Source organism: Anas acuta, chromosome 5 (genome assembly GCF_963932015.1).
Source record: "Anas acuta chromosome 5, bAnaAcu1.1, whole genome shotgun sequence".
NCBI classification, from domain to species: Eukaryota; Metazoa; Chordata; class Aves; order Anseriformes; family Anatidae; genus Anas; species Anas acuta.
Genome location: NC_088983.1, coordinates 60,512,337 through 60,529,413, shown reverse-complemented (window position 1 = coordinate 60,529,413; position 17,077 = coordinate 60,512,337). Strand labels below are relative to the sequence as shown.

At 39.3% G+C, this 17,077-nt stretch overlaps 1 protein-coding gene across 15 annotated transcripts in view; it reads right to left on the bottom strand.

Moving 5' to 3' along the window:
* The window catches only part of SOX6 (SRY-box transcription factor 6), a 380,820-nt gene that overhangs the window by 356,007 nt on the left and 7,736 nt on the right, over positions 1 to 17,077 (bottom strand). The window lies entirely within an intron of this gene.

The window sequence follows — 17,077 nt, the reverse complement described above, 5'->3', positions numbered from 1 at the left end:
ATACGGAAGAAAGGGAAAAAAAAAATCTAGTTGTAATCAGTCTCACACTCTTGATGGCATTAGAGCTATTGGCCAACCAACAATGCAGTAGATTCAGTAGCTAACCAGATCTTGTCGTGCACCTCTGTAACCACTTAAACAATTCTCTGCTGCACCCAGCTGTATTATCCACATTCTTCTTTCTTTGTATATACTTCAAATGCTTGGATCTGAAACTATAGAGCTAAGGGATAATTACGTATTTCACTGTTCCCACCAGACAGTGAGATTTCCCAAGGGTAGTGCCACTATTGCCAGAATTTCACACATCTGGATAAAGGGATGGGCTTTTATTCTACACTGGCTGCCTCTGACTGTTCGGTCATAAAGATTCTGGTTTGCCAGTAAGCGTGTTGCAATGCAGGGAAACCAAAGAAGTGAAGCAATGCTATCCAAAAAGTAAAATCATTATGCCTGATCAAAGTTATCATACAGCTAGTTTTTGGTCAATTAGCATAGTATAAATAGCAAGTTTTACTGCAATATAAACTTCAAAATTGATCCTACAAGCTTTTAGTTAACAGAGCAGCCTCAAAACAATCAAAATAATCTGTTTGATCGTTGCCTGAGCAAGGACTTCAGAATCGCTCCTCTTATTTCTGGCTACATCAAGAAAAAAAAATCATCTCAAAGAAAGAGGTATTATTCTGTATGCAATTTCTCTTATGACTGAAAGTAAATATTAAACATACAGACGATTCTTTAACATATGCATTTTAAGGGCTGATTTGCACATAAGTGTAACTTCTTGGCTTCTTACTTAAAAAAAAACTCCACTACATGTGGTTCAGATGTTAGTAATCTCATCCTTAATCTCAATAAGCAAAATTATGCCAGTCCCTTGTTTATGACTAAACAGCATTATTCAACTTTTTACTAGCTTTTTTTTTTTGCTGGAAAAGTATTACTCTATTGTACACATTTTCATTTTTAATAGATGATTCACTTGCTTGATGCTAAATGGAACAAATGCCTTAGTAACGTAATCAAAAATATGCAGACGTGTTTCCAAAATTAATTTTGATATTTCCTGTCACTGAACTTGTCTCATCAGAGCATAATAGTAATTTCATAGCTGTAGCAACGCTGATTTCACCACACAAGAATCTACAGGAACATTTGAAGTCGCACACGTTCGAGAAATATTTTTGTCCAGAACAGTTACACAGTTAGTTTGCCTCAAATCCCTATCGTCTTCCCTTTAAGCCAGCCAGAAACTGGATTCAGAACTTCCAAAGAACACTAGTCTAAATCACAATCTATACATACTTACAGTTTCTCTCTTACAAAAAGATGCAAGTCTCAGAAATCACTATTATGCTTCTGCATGGCACTCAAAGGTCTTTCTTACTATTTGAATTTTGTATCTTGATCCTTTTAAGTAATTAGACAATCAGTAAAAAAAAAAAAAAGACTATTACAATTATTGTTGAAGACTTATTTTATACATGCACTGCAAGGTCTATACTGAACACTTATTTTATGAAAGCCCTTTTCCTTCTGTTCACACAACATTTTTCAGAAAATAATCAGTTGCACAAAAATGCTAACATATGGCAGCATTTCTGAAAGTGTTGTAGAAATTAAAGGCAATAAAAATTGCCTTGGACAAGAAAGGACAAATAGGCCAAACCAAACAATTATTCTTGCAGCTTTCTCTAACCACTAACTCCCCTTTATACGCAGTTTCCGATCTCTCATATTAACTCCGATCATATATATTTAATTCCATTCTTAAAAATTTCAGTAGACAACTTCAGTGCTAACCTACAACTGCCCTGTCAGAAAATCTTTGATGTCACAGCATAATAGCTCCTGAAAGAACAGCACTAATACTTAATGTAACATGAAACCAGGGCCCTGCAGTGGGGCTGTCTGCTGTCAGGAACAAACAGTTTCACTGCTGTTCCCCAGAAGTGACAAGATTGAGAACTAACAGGGCAGCACCTCCTCAGTGCTACAGGAGACCTGTGCACCAGAGCCTCTGGCAAATCCAATTTCATCACTTTAAATGTAGCACCATTACTTAAAAACTAAATAAAATGCCCAGCACTACAGTCGTTGCTCATCTGAGATGTTCTCTTCATCTGTTGTAAATTCAAATGTTCTGGCACAAAAAACAATTATTCCTATGCTGCAAATGATAAAACAGGAATCTGCATTTATGTGGAATTTCTTTAAATTTCACACTTGTAAATAACAGTGCCCATGTTGCCTGATGCATCCAAAATTCTTTTCCAGAATTTATATTTCTCCTTGCTGTAACCTTTGGATCTCTTGTATTTTGAGTTGAAATTTTAAGATTTGAGGTATTACTAGATGGTCCTCAGCAGAAAACATGTATCTTTCCCGGTGCTAACACAGGTGATTATGGGCCCACTTTTTAACTTAATAACAGATTTTAACTAATGAAAAATATTGTGCCTGATGGAAAGCATTAGAAAGATCAGTTTCTAAAACCTTGCGTGGCCCCTGTTCTGAATGGCACCGAATGTCACCTGCCGAGTGCCCCTTTCAGTGGAACTAAAGGCTCTCACGGGAAGTATAAGATCCCTACAGGATCTGACCCCATATGTCTCTGTTTTGTGCTCCATTTTTTGACCTCTTTCAAAACATTTTTAAGATGCATTTGTAACATTGCTTTAGGTCAAAATATATTATTATACATGAGGGCACCAAGCTCCCATAGAAATCAGCTCAATTGCTGGATTTATTTTCTCTCTTGGAAAGCTGACTGGTATTTTATAAACTAGCAATAGCTGTATTTTTAAAGTTTATAAAACCTGGCCTCTGGCTAACTTGTAAACATAGGATATATTATCCTTTTGTTTGTAAAGCTTAATCCTACAACTGTCAAGCTGAATAAACCTTTAGAATAATAGTAAAAATACAAAAAAAAAAGTCATCATTAACGGAAAATTGAACTCTGATTGAGACAAAAACATCAGTGGCACAATTTTTATATATTTTGCAAGTACATATATAGCTGTGACCATGTGTATCATTCCAAATTTCTCAAAAGCATTGTTGGGCCATCTAATTTTGAAAGTGATGAAGCAATGAATGCTTTTTAGAAGTATCTGTGTATCAGCATTCTCTCTCAATGAATCTCTGGTAGTTGGCAAAAATAACCTGTAATGCTTTAATCGTGTTGGACCTTACTGACACTGTACCGAAAATGTGATTCTTCCTGTGGATTCTTCTTATGGATTCCAAGCACATATCCTTACAATGGCATTAAAAACAACATGCTCATAGACTTGCAACTCCTAGTATTTGTTCCTAGAACATACTTGAATACAACACGCACGGTGTAAACACTGAGTTAGAGACAGCCCTTACCTTATAGCCTAAGTAGCTTACACAAGAGAGCAAAGAAGGAACTGGGAGTAAAGCAATGTGTCTCTAATCAGTCCACGGCAGCATCACAACAACAGTTAGTGCCAAGTTCTCCTCTCTTCCAGTTCGGCACCATGAGCAATCGCACCCACTGCTCCCTGAAGGGCTTATTTTGTTCCTCCTCTTATGAATTTCACTGGAATTGCTCAAGAAGTCACCACTCTCCCTGTTAGAACCTACTGTCCCTCTGCTAAGAGGCTGGATGGTTTGAGGTGTGGTTTCTGCTTAACTCCCTTTGCTACACAGTGACATTGGAAGCATTCACAGTCATTTACTGCACCTCAGCTGAGAGGCAGGAAAGACCTAGAAGTATGATTTCTTCTGTCCCTCCAGCTAAACGTGCAACAACATGCCTCTCTACACTCTAACCTAGGCTAATAAATAAATATATATATAAATATATACACACACACACACTTTACCTCAGCTATTTTAAAGATGGAGCACAAAAAGACAAACAATCAAGGTTTAAGATAGCACTTAACCATACCCCTCTTCTGTCTTGATGGGAGCAAGCAAAAACTTTTACAGACACAATGAAATTCTCTTTCCTCAGTGACCTGAAAAAAAAAAAAGTTTGTTCCTACTGTGGAAAAACTGCATCCGCTACCTTTGCCTGGAACATCTAAGATTTTCCTGATATATTTTTAACTTCATTTGTTCAATTGGTGCTTTATAATGCTTGCTCATAAATGTAGAAAGAACAATAGCCACATAGGTAGGTGAAATTTTAAAAGTATAATTGGGAATAATTAGACCATAACAGAAAGAGATCCCCTGGCTTCTTTAATTCCAGCAACATTAAGGTAATGCCAAGATGATGCTTTGTAACAGAACAGGTGTGGAAAGGGGGGAAGAAGACAATTAGAATCACCACCCGACTTGGCCCAGGCATTCTGAAAGAAGACCAAATATCTGACAGAACTGCCTGGAGAACTCAGTACCAATGAAACCCACTTTAATTACTGCCTGAAAAGCATTCTTTCAGAATGAGAAAAAAGCTGGTAGGAAGCAATGAGAACTTGGAAACAGAAAAAGTCATTATAAACAAAATATAACTTCAGAATTCGATGTACTAATTGTAGACAGGCATTATTAATTTCTGCAGATAAACAACATAGTTCTAAACAAGGGAAGAAATAAAATGTGGGTCAAAGACCAGTCTCTTGATCAAAAATCTTAGCAATTTCACATTAAAAGTAAGTTGATTATAAAGAACATATTTATTTAGCATCAGTAATTATGTAAAATGAGCCATTCCCTCTGGAGATTATCCATAGCCTTCTAGACAAAACAAGCCCCAGAAGTTTTTAATCCTGACCATGTTGAAGGCTGACCATTAAACAAAGGACCAGGTCAGTGCGGAAATTCATAAGCCAAAAAAATACATAAACCACCACTAGTGAATGAGGATTCAGTCCTCCAAAGTGCTAAGCATGTTGGCTCTGATCCAGAAACGTACTTAACTACATGCTGAATTTTAAGCACATACATAGTCTCATTCCCACTGAGATTATTCACGGGCTTTAAAGCTCAGCATGTGCTTATATTGTGTGTTGAACTGGGACCAGAGCACTTGGTATCTTGTGGACTTAAACTCTTGAGTTTTATCAGCTGGACCTGGAACAATTCAAGCAAATGAATTTCCTACCTGTCTTAGTCAGTAACTCTGAACCTTCCTTCCCAAGGTTTGAACCATTCAGAGATTACAAGCTCCAACCACCCTTCTTCCACAACCACAAGTAGGAGAACAAGGGCTCACCATCCATTCCAGTACTCCACTGCAGCATTTTCTTTTGGTTTGGGGGGGACAGGGGATGTCAACAACAACAATAAAACATCCAAATGGTTTTACCTTAGGCCTAAAAAAGGACCAAAGCTCATGGACCAAAGCCCATCAGCTTCTCTGGCTGAGAAAAAAAACATAATACTAAACACATGCTGCTGAATTTAATGGCAAGAATCATCACTGCCTCGATTATTGGGAATAAATGACAACTATCCAATTCATCGTTGGCATTTATTTTAATACAAAAATTGAAATAAGTAGCAAAATGCTTGTCACATATCTGATGTTATTCGTATGTCTCCAGCCCCGGAGAACTGGCAGCCCATGGCTGTCAGTGCCTTCTGGCATACAAGAGTCTCTTTCCCAGTGACTGCCTTTGCCACAGCTCTGGAATTCACTATGAGGGGACTGAGGCCCAAGCGTGACCTATAAGAACTGGCTTTGACACATAGCACGCTTTCAAACAAGCAAAACAGCAGAAGAGCAAAATGCAAATAAATTAATTTCTCACATCAAACAAGTAATGGCTAATGTTAAAACAGCCTTTTATCTATGTGCAAACAGGGTTGGTTTTGTTCTGCCTTTTTTTTTTTAATTTCAGAACCATATTCATTAAAAAAGAAAAAAAAAAAGATATACCAAATATTTTTAAACACAATTAAAGGCATTTTATTAGAATACAAATTTTCAACCAGCTTAGTAAGATATTGACACATTAGTCAAGTGAGAATTTGCACAGAGAAACTTAAAGGAAATAGAATCACTTGCACCTTCAGGTCTGAAACAAGATTTGAAACAAGCTGTGGAAGAGTATTGGCTGCTGTGCCTCGTGTGGACATCTATATTACATTGTGGCGTAGAAATGAATAAATTCGTCAGACAGTCAACTGGTATGATCTAGCAGTTCTACCTAGACTGAAGATTACTACGGGGAACCCTGGTATACAGCATTCACCAAGAAAAGAAGCTGCCATGCATCACAACATATTTTTACACACTGAAGAATTCCAATCAAGCCCCAGAAACAGGTGATCCCACTAAACGTGGATACTCTTAGGAGAGACACGGATGATCTACAGGTCCTTCTCTGGAAGTTTTAGTAGCTCAGTGCCTCTCATGATGAAGCTTCATAGTTCTTTCATTTATAGACTGGTTCCCTATTTGTTACCTCTCCAACACAACTGGCTGGCTAGTCTGCAGCTCTTATTTAAACATGGTGCCGTGGGTCCAGCTGAGCCTAACATGCACAGCTGGGAGACTGCAGGCCATGGACTAGATCTTCTAAACAAATTGTCTATCACAAGAAGAGCAAAAAATTCCCCTCACTGAAAACAGTATTATGGATGAAGGAACTGCACAATCTCCCAGAAAACTAAGAAAACAGAAAAGCAATTTTCCCTTTAATTTAACAATGTATTCCCAGTTCTGGAGCTTACACATCCCAGTTACCAACAACTGTTCAGTCATTACTCACACTCTAAGCTCAACCAATACCCCATTTGGTTGTGAGTGTCAGAAACAATGCTGTTCATATCTTCTCAGTTTCTTGGAAAGTGGAAGAGCAGAGGTGAAGAAGAAAACGAAGGTATTAAATATCCCTTGATAGGCTGTATCCACTAATGCTAATCTGCTCCTAAACATCCTAGCTTCCTCTCTTTGCTTCTTGCCCCATCCCCTTTCTTCCATTTTTCCCCTCTTCTTTCCTCTCATTCAAACATTTTCCCTCTTTTCCTATCCACAGAAACTACCTACTTTGGGTTCCAAAGCACCTATTTCATTTCTGCTTTGCTTTTAACTACTCTCAAGCATTCCTTACTGACATAATCAAAAAGCTACCACGCTTCCTACTCACAACTATTCTAAAAACATAAAATACAATTTAATTTCAAATTCAACATTCAGACCACAATAAGTGTGCCAGATTACTAATTTATACTGATCATTCAGAATTTGTGAAGTCTTTCAAAAATATTTGCTATCAATCAGTCACCAGAAGGAAAACACAAAGTGCTCATTATCCACAGGCTTTTCGTGCATACAGTATAATATTTATGCATACATCCAAGACTGACTAAAATATACAAGAATGACCAAACTGGTCCACTTGAACCTTCCTTTTCTCAGAGAGCAAAGAGATGTAATGTGCGTTTCAAAGTATTTGTTGCGAACAACTTTATGAGCTACAGAAAACAAATATGGGCCTAGTCTTCAGTAAGCACTAAGGAGGACTTCTTTGATCAATGCATGCTATCTTCTTTGAAAGACAGCGTTACACCAGATATACAGAGAAGTTGTAACCATATAAATGTATTAACCTATCACCAAATACTGATTTTAGAAATTCTCTATGCACGCTCAACCGCAGTAAGAGAATCGCAGTTATTATTCAGTTCAACGCATTCACTCTTCCCTCCCACCTTTGTCCTTTCATATCCCTTCCCCTCCTCTTCCTCTCCCTTTGTTTTTTTCATCCCTTCTTTTTCTCCCACACACTCTCAGGAAGGCCCAGTTCAGCACAGTGTGGCATCAGCAGAGACCAGCAACAGCTGCTGTTCCAGCCACAACAGTGAGTGGATTTTAAATAACATATAAAAAAAAAAAAAAATCAAGGGACAGCTTTAAAGTTAGGGAGAGCTTTTTAAATTGAATATGTAATAACTCTACTGAGGATCTGGACTTTAGCTACACTCAATAGGGGTGCTTCATTACCTACTTGTGGGAATGCCACTTGTCTGTGATGAGGTCACAGCCTCCTGGTGATAAATTCCATATCTGCTGTTTAGCCCGGTCAGTTGAAAACAAACTAGCAGATGCCATGCTGATTTGCATCTAGTTGCTATTGATACTAAAGAGACAATATAAGAAAGACAGGAAGTATCATGTGGGAGCCATGCTTTAACAGTCTGACGGGAAACAAGTATTCACCTTTATCTAATCATCCCACGCTGAAATAATGAAATGGAAAGTCTTCCACAAAAGGAACACAGTAATCAAACACAATTTGGGGTTGGGTTTTTCTCTTAATGTTTGTTATCCTAGTCATTTCTGTGTCACTTTCATAAAATAAAAGACATCAGAAGTAGAAGAAGAAACAGTTTATGCCTTAACATTTGCACCTGAATTCAGCCTGTCCAAGGCAGGACTCCATAAATTAGAAAATCAGGAATTAAACCTAATTTTCAGGCATTACTCTTCAATTTTCTTTTTTACTTTTCAATTTTTCTTTCATCTACCTTCTCCCTCCTTTTTTTTTTTTTTCTCCTTTCCCTGGGGGTGGGAGGAAACACTGTATAACGCTCAAAAGATTCAAAGCCTTTTATTTTTAGGGCATCATCTTGACCTCAGGTCTGTAATTTGATCCCATTCCCATCAGCCTGCCATGCAATGGTGTTTTAATATCAACTGTTAGTGGACACACCCACTCACCCCATACAATACATGGCATTATTTCCACTAAAATCACTGATAAGAGTTTTTGTTACATTCTTAAAATAAACATTACAGATTGAATCATTACCTTTCAGAGCCAATAATGATGTTTAAAATAATATGGAGAGTTTTCACTGAGTAAAGGAGAAAAAAAAAAAAAAGTGGAATCATGAGAAAAGGCTTTGAATACAAGCAAGGAAAGAAAAGACTTCTCCAGGCTTTCTGCAAAGGCTGAAGGAAGATCTGCAAAGCTGGAAAGACAGGCCCATGTAACTGCTTGAATACTCACACTGTGCCTGGAAATTGAGGGTGAGCACTGTGGGTGAGCATAGAGACGAGCCTGCAATGGCTTGGCCATGCCTGTAGGAGTTTGCATACAGAGGCAGCAAGGGATGAAAAGCCAGACACTGCTGCACCTAACGGGGGCTGCTTGAAACTTGCCATCCCCCAGGAGCATTGTGTATATGGTGCAGATGTCCAAGGGCATTAAAAAGCACAATCTAATCTACCTCCAAACTGTGTAAGCCATTTTTGAAGAATACAGCAAGTCTGTGATTTATTTATCTGCAGCAACAATATATAACTTTGAATTAGAAGGGCATCTGCTCTCCAAGTCCAAGGTACCCAGATACCAGAATAGCCAGCATTAGCTCAGACTTCTGCCTTGAGGTATCAAAGGGATTGCCCATTCAGCACTCCCAGTGTAGGCAGATCCTCCAGCATGGGAATGCTCCTTTCCTCTCAGGAAGGTATGCTGACAGTTTTGTAACTTGGAGTACTCTGAGAGCAATCAAAACACATAAAAAATACCATTAAGAAAAATACAAAAAAAAAAAAAAAATCTGTTGTCCTACTGTTCAGCAGAAAGGAGGAAGTTTTACCTTACTCCTTTTTCTAGAACATAAGGTGGCAATATGTTTCTTTCCTGACCTCTCTTCAGTTTCACATTTTTCCATCTCATTACACGTCTCTAAACCTGCTCCTCGCAGCCTAGGTCGCCCTCATTCCAACCCAACACCAGTTAACCACCTTACAGCCCATGAAATCATGATGAAAAGCTGATCATATCTAACTTGTTTTGAAATAAATGAAGAGAGTTCGCTGTTACTTTCAGAAAGAAATATCAAAAGTACCATAATTTTGACATAGCCTAAACAGGCAGTATAAATGGAACTAAAGCCTATGGAATCAGAAAAGCATGACAGAGTTTTACTAGAATTCATCACTGACATTTTGGGCAAGCTATGAGAATAGATATAGATACCGTAACAAAAATACTACTAAAAATATGTTGAAACATGCCTAAACATGCCTACTTGTGTACATTAAAAAATGTCATGTGCACACCTACCATATACTTGCAGTAAAGGTTGAGTAAAGTACATTCTTAATGTAGTGACCTACATGAGTCCCTCAGCAGTAGAAAAAAAAAAAAAAAATGAAAGGAAGATAGTGTGCCCTCAACAAATCAGCTGTGATGGAAAGAAAAAAAGAAAATGCATTGGCACAGCCTCCACAGTTACAGGAAGTCAACAGACAGAATGCCCACGCACTGCACATACTATAGCAGAAGTCCTGCTTGGAAAAGTAGATATGGAGAGACAGATGATCTAGTACATAGTTTACATGAGATGAATTCCTGTTAATGTCAGCTGAAAGCCGTAACATCATCATGTAGGTGAACCTGACTCCACCCTAACTGAAACCAAAACAAGTTACTTTCCACACTGGATTCAGTGCAATATCTTCAGATGCAACCCCTGCCTCCCTTCACAGTCACAGAATGATCTTTCGGTTGAATTCAGGAGGAACTCAGTCATGTCCTAAGGTGTGCACTCATGGCTGGAGTAAAATGGAACCCTTCAACTTAAGTAAATGGAGTTACGCTGGCTTATGCTGCTGAGAATGTCTCTGTGTGTCTAAAATATTCCTCTTAAATAACTCAAGATTCAAACGCTGTGTGGATTAAATCCTGCAAAATGTTCACTCTAATAGCAATAAGGCAGTCAGGCACATGAAACCCTTCTTATTCAGAAAGCTCCCAAAACATGATTATCTAGTTCCACATATTACTTCAGTATTTGGATTTGGTACTTCTGAGGCAAAATGCAGCAACGTCCTTAGCACGCTACTCTACTGCATTTAGGAGAGGAAATGAGGATTAACTGAGACGGTTAAAACTATAAGAAGAATGTAGATGGGCAAATACATCCTATCTTGGCTGGAATTAGGCCATGACATTGAGGTTAACCCCCCTACTTGTGCAAAAATACCATGGGTTTTTACTAACCACAAATGGTCAGGATCTCAGCTTAACAAGCCCATCCACAACAACAATACAGATGTAAAAAGCATGCAGAACATCATCTGAAAGTGTGGTATTACAGCTCAAAGTACCCATGTATTCATACACCAAATGTAATCTAAAACTAGGTAAAATGAAGTGAGATTGCATGGTTACCTGAATGCAATACTTTCACAGTACAAACATCTGTTTAAATATGAAGACTCCAAAAGCTTCACCTCGATAGTTCTGGAGCATTAACAGATAGACGCTCTGTAGAACAAGGATCTATGAGTAATGAGGAAATTTGCAGCACTTACTGCCTCCTCCGCACTGGGACACTGACCAATACAGTTTATGAAGTAAACAATTCAACAGCAGCCCTTTCGGAACAGCTCCTCACCGGGGCGATCTACTCTGGAATTAAAGTCACATTCATTCCAAAAACAGAGTATCCAGATAGGGAGCACCCTGCAATATTTTTGGCTGATTCCCCCCCACACTCCATCAGCAGGTCTTTGGAGGAATGTATTAATTCTCATTATGTTGTGTAACAGTTAGTTGGAATTAGTAAATAGATACCGTATCATTAAAAAGATTACGTTCCAGCACATGCATTTAATTTGCCATAAAGTATGGTACATAGGAAATCATGCTATCTTCAGTAAATCTGAAAGATATCATCATTTTTGTTTCCAATAAAAGATATTTCAAGCAAGTAGTAAAATTTCAGTGGTATATGGAAGGGGTCTTAGAGAAGCGCGCGCACACACACACACAAAAAAAAATGACTATAAACAAGCCATCATTCTGGTAAGAAGAAATACAAACAACCAGAATAAAAATAGTTGATGCACAAAAGCCATAATGAGGGGGTTGCTCAAAAAATAACTTCTACTTTGAATGGTTTGGATGAAATACAAATTATCCACAGAAAAGTGTGGACTGGCATAAATGTTTGTACAAAATTATAAGTATATTTCTAGAAGTATGCAAGAGACAACCGCCTGCATGCTGCACAAGGTCCCAACAACGCTCTGCGTAAGTGCTAGTGCACAGAGTCCAAACCACTGCATTTTAATTACTATGCAGCCTCAGATATATTGCCTTTGATATGGAAATGTTCTTGTTCTCTCATCTTCACATACGGTCTCATGCACAGAAATCTTTATCTGATTCATAAAAAATAAACTAGAATCCAATCTCAACACCTGACCTCAGTGCTTAGAAGTTTTTTACTAAGCATGGTGTCACTATAAAAAGAATGGATAATATTGGTGTAAAGTTAGATATTTCGAGCAATGATAAGAAGGATTTACAGTTAGGAATCAAATCAATACTGCACGCACCTCTGAGGTTTTAGAGTTTCCTGTTGCCTCATGTCAGTCTACCAGAGACTGGAGAAACAATTGACTACACCTTTCTGTCTCGCTCAAGAAAAAAAAGAAGACGATATTTAAATGACTTCCCATCTTACTGCCTATAGAAAAAATGCAGCTTGGGCATTCACTGCATGAAATAGGCCCTAAAATCTGATAAATCCCTAATATGCAACTTTCCAGCCTTTTTGTTTTAATTTGGACATAACAAGTTTCTGTATATTTTAAAGGTAAGCAATGAGGTTCACATGGAAAGAAGGAAAATGTTTCCCAAGCTTTACTTTATCAAATAGGTAAAATAAACACATAAGGAATATTTAAAATACAAAAGCAGTACTTCTCCGTATTTCATATTAATATGCTGTCTGCAAGAAGGCTGAAATTTTTTGCTTTGACAAATTCTACCAGTTGCTCAGAAAACATTAAATATTCAGACCTATTTAGATAATTCTCCTAGCTCTACAGAATTACATTCTCTTTTTATAAAGAATATGATCTGCGTAACCTCTGTACAGAAGATAATGACCCATCTGTAAATCATTTTGTTGCAAGTTATCTGTTTTTTATCACTTCTAGTACCTGTCTGTGCCTGATATGATACTCTTAAACACATTAACTTGATGGAATGTTTCACCCGACTTCAAAAAAAAAAGAAAAAGAAAAAAAAAATCAATTGATTGATATTTATTCTCCACTACAAATGGATGACTCCGATTAACCTAGTTTACCAATGCATCTAATTTTATATTACTCTGCCAATTCACAAAGCTCAAGAAATATTTGATTAAAATAATTTCCAAGCAATGATTTTCAAACTCATGCTACTGTTTTCTTTCTTCTTAATTTAAGGAGACAAAACAGTAAACATAAAACTGATATGAGGATTTTAAAATATACAAGAGGAGGAAAGAAATGTCTATGTACTGATTCTTGTTTCTTTAAGAGAAAATCCATTTTTCAGGTTCCTGTTGTACTAATTGAAAGAGAATTATTTAAAACTTCGCTGAATACTTGAATATACGATGGGTATGTGCAGCAGTTTCACCAGTGCCAAAGAACTCTAGACTTTCTGAAAGACAGTAAACTAAAAATTGGCAGGAAATCTCTTACAATGATGTCACAAATATTTGTTGTTGCCACAGAATAATGTTTTAAAAGAACACCTACTTCTGTGCTGAATAGGCTTTGGGAACATGTAATTATCCAGTTTTATCACTGTAGAAATCGGCCGCTTTCCAGCAAATCCGTCTATCAGCTCTCTCCCTTCAGCACAGAACTATATCTAAATAAATATACACGTATTTCACATAGACATCACACCAACCTAGTACACAGACTTACTAGTGATAAGATCTTAACGTATTTTGTTGTTTTTAAAATATGGTATCACAGCTTGCAATGATACATCAACAAATACTGCTACAGAATTGTGCGTCTAAAATTTTTTGAATAGCTTATAGAAAATAAAAGGTTTCTATGTTTTGGTAAGAAGTCCCCTAAAGCTCCCATCCTTGCTGTTCTACCTAAGGCAAAAAATAAAAATTAAAAAAAATAAAAATAAAAATGCATATATAAAAAACACACAGAAAGGCAGTGAAAACAGACAAATAGAAATCAGCTTACTATGGCAAAAACTTGAAACATGCACCTTTGTGTTTTGCTGCTACTTGACGAATAAGCTATATGTGAACTACCGAACACATCATACAGCGGTACTTCGCTCGCAGGTTCATCATGTAGAAATGTTTCAAAGCCCTGTCTCCTTGATTTACTATATTAACTGAAATGTTTTAAAAATATGTCGCTGTATCACTTCAGTTGACATAGCTTATATATACACAAACACCCCTATTTACATAACTTTTAAAACGTTAGTCATTACACACCACCTCTGCCAAACAAGCCCGCTGATCTTGCAAGTCACACTATGGAAAGAGAAATATACATCACCCCATTGTATGGGGTATAGAGAAAAGAGCATCGCTGCTTCTCTTCCTTTAGTAAGTTTTGTTCCATTAAATAAATAAATAAATAGACTGAAGCCTTTTAAGTGCGATCCATACACTTTTAAGGGGGAAATCAAACCAAGTGTAAAAGATTAATGGATATGCTTCCTGAAGTGATATCTCCCAAGGTGATTACAGCGTTTAGCAGACATAAGGTCGTGACTAAAGAAACTTTCTAATGCCCACTGAGAACAAAATATTTGTTTTTGCTATCATCATGCCAAGCTCGGGCCTCTATTACCACGAGATATTTCAAGGCCTTTAAGAACAGCAGACATACACGGATACTTTCGACTAAAAATATGATCAAAGATGCAAAAACATGTCTGAAGGGATTTTTTCCCCACTGTGCAAAAGAAGTTCAGCTGGAAGTGACCACTAGCAATTGTTGGCCACGTATTAAAAACCACCAGCTAGGGAACAAGCACTGGCAGTGCCCGCTTGGGAACAAAATCAACGTGCAGGCGAGGCAACTAACTTTGGACATCAGTTACTACTTCCTACAGGTCAGGCACTGATGACCTAACGAAGGAAACAGACGGGCTCCACTCTGTTCCTCTTCCCGCTTTCATCAGCGTGTAAACGTGAAGCAGGAAAAAAAGAAGCGGAGCGTTACATAAGTTGAGCAGAGAAGCAGTGAGGAGGAGGGGGAGGCAGCCGTCCGTCTCGCTCCCCTCCCGCTACGTGCAGCAGACATGCCACTAGTTTGCACCCTGCGACACAGCAGGGAACGAAGCGAGCTTCGAGGCAGCCCAGCTAGGGCTCGCAGCAGTACCCAAGCGGTGTGGAACTGGAAGGAGGAGAGAGAAAATAATGCGTTTAGCAGAGGATGCGAGCTTGCAGAGCAGCGGGCCTCTCGCACTCCCGGCGCAGAATGAATTAAAGTTCTGGGGGAGGAGGCCGGGGCGATCGCAGGGAGCGAAGCGAGAGGCATGACAGGAGCCAAGGGGCCAGGAGCAGCACAGCCGGGGCAGCGCGGGGAGCCGCCAGCAGCCGCAGTCCGGCTGCCCTGGGAGCCGCGGGGTGCCGCGGGCCCCCCAACCCCCGCGGGGCTCCGGGAGCCCGGGGGGGCGCCGCCGGGGGCCGGGGCGCTGCTGCGGGGCAGCCGGGCCCCTCCCGCCGGCCGGGGCAGGGCCGAGCGCCTCCGGGGCCCGGCGGCGGCGGCCGGGGCTCTCCTTCCCCTTCCCCTTCCCTTTTCCTTTCCCTTCCATTCGCTTCCCTTCCCCTTCCCCTTCCCCTCCCCTCCCCCCGGCGGAGCGCGCCTGGGAGCGGGCTGCAGGCGAGGCTGCCCGGCTGCGCTTGGGACCGGGCGCTGTGTGTGCCTGCTTCGGTTTCCGTATATTCTTTGGCTTTTAATAGCTAGCCGAGGAAAAAAGAAAGCATTATTGTTTTCTTTCTTTCCTTCTCTCATTGCCTATTCTAAATTTGACTCCGAAGTTGAAGCGGTTGAATTGGCTAATTCTGAATACAGTCTATTGAGAGACCAGACACAGCAGTATATCCCTGTATAGCAATAGATACAATGTGCTGAATTGGCAGTCTAATTATAAATGTGGCATTTGGACCTCCTTTCAGACCTAGTGCCACCTTACCTTATGAGGGAACTTCAACTACAGCAACTGTTCAAAACAAAATGCCATTACAGGATCAGCTTCACCCAACACTGGAACCAGCCAGGGGATTGTTTTACAAACAGCCTTTCTCACTTAACACAAGAATGTATTATAAGGAAAAGTTATGGATAGCGCAGAGTCTGAAGAAAACGCGTATGTGGTTTGTGCCAGGTGTCGAGCTACTTCAAACTGCAGCATACTCCAAATGACCTCATGATTTTCCTTTAAATGTACTCACTATAAATAGATTATTTCTTAGTTTTACTAGAATGAGCAGCTAGGTACGCTCGCTGTTTATATTCCGAGTAGAGAGCGCGTATAACATTGCGAGAAGAGAAACACGCGAAATATCCTGGCTCAGAGCAAAAACCTGCAGTGAGATTTTGCCAAAGAGCTCACGGTGTGCTGAAAAAAGTTTTTAAAGTGTCTTTTCCAGGGAAATATTTGTATATAATGGCAGACTGCACGCACATATCTCACATTCATTCTTATTATTTACTTTATGGTATAATGGCTTAATTAAATGAGTGGGCACAAGCACGTCAATAAAACAAGTCAAGTCAAGTAGAAGTCTCAAAACAGGTTTCAAAATTACTCCATTACACGAATACAGAAAGGGAAATTCGTTAATTTTAGGACTTGAAATCCTATTGAGGACTGGATGAAACTCTTCTCTTGCCCTCACGATCAGCAGCAGTGCTGAGGATGGAAACACCAAAAGTGTTAAAATGAGGGAAAAAGAAACCAGCAGGAACAAAGTGCCGCTCATGTGCCGCAGGCTATTTAAATTAGCTTAATAAACATATACCTTATCTCCAAACAGCAGGCGAAGATATATTACTTTATCACAGAAAGTTTCGCCGGCTGTGTTTTTGGGAAACACCCCTAGGACAGAAGTAATCTGTCGTCCCCAGGCTCCCAACACGCTGGCTTTCCCCGCAACCTCCCGACCCTCAGACACAACACTAATTGTCTCCTCACGTTGCCACTTTCCCTCCTTCCCGTCCTTAAAAAAAAAAAAAAATAGAGAAAAGAAGAAAAAAAAAAAAAAACGCGGTGCGAAACGGCCTGCCGAGAGCAAAGCCAGCAATCAAATCGATATGATCAGTGCCTCCGAGTGACCTCAAGGCCCTGCTCTG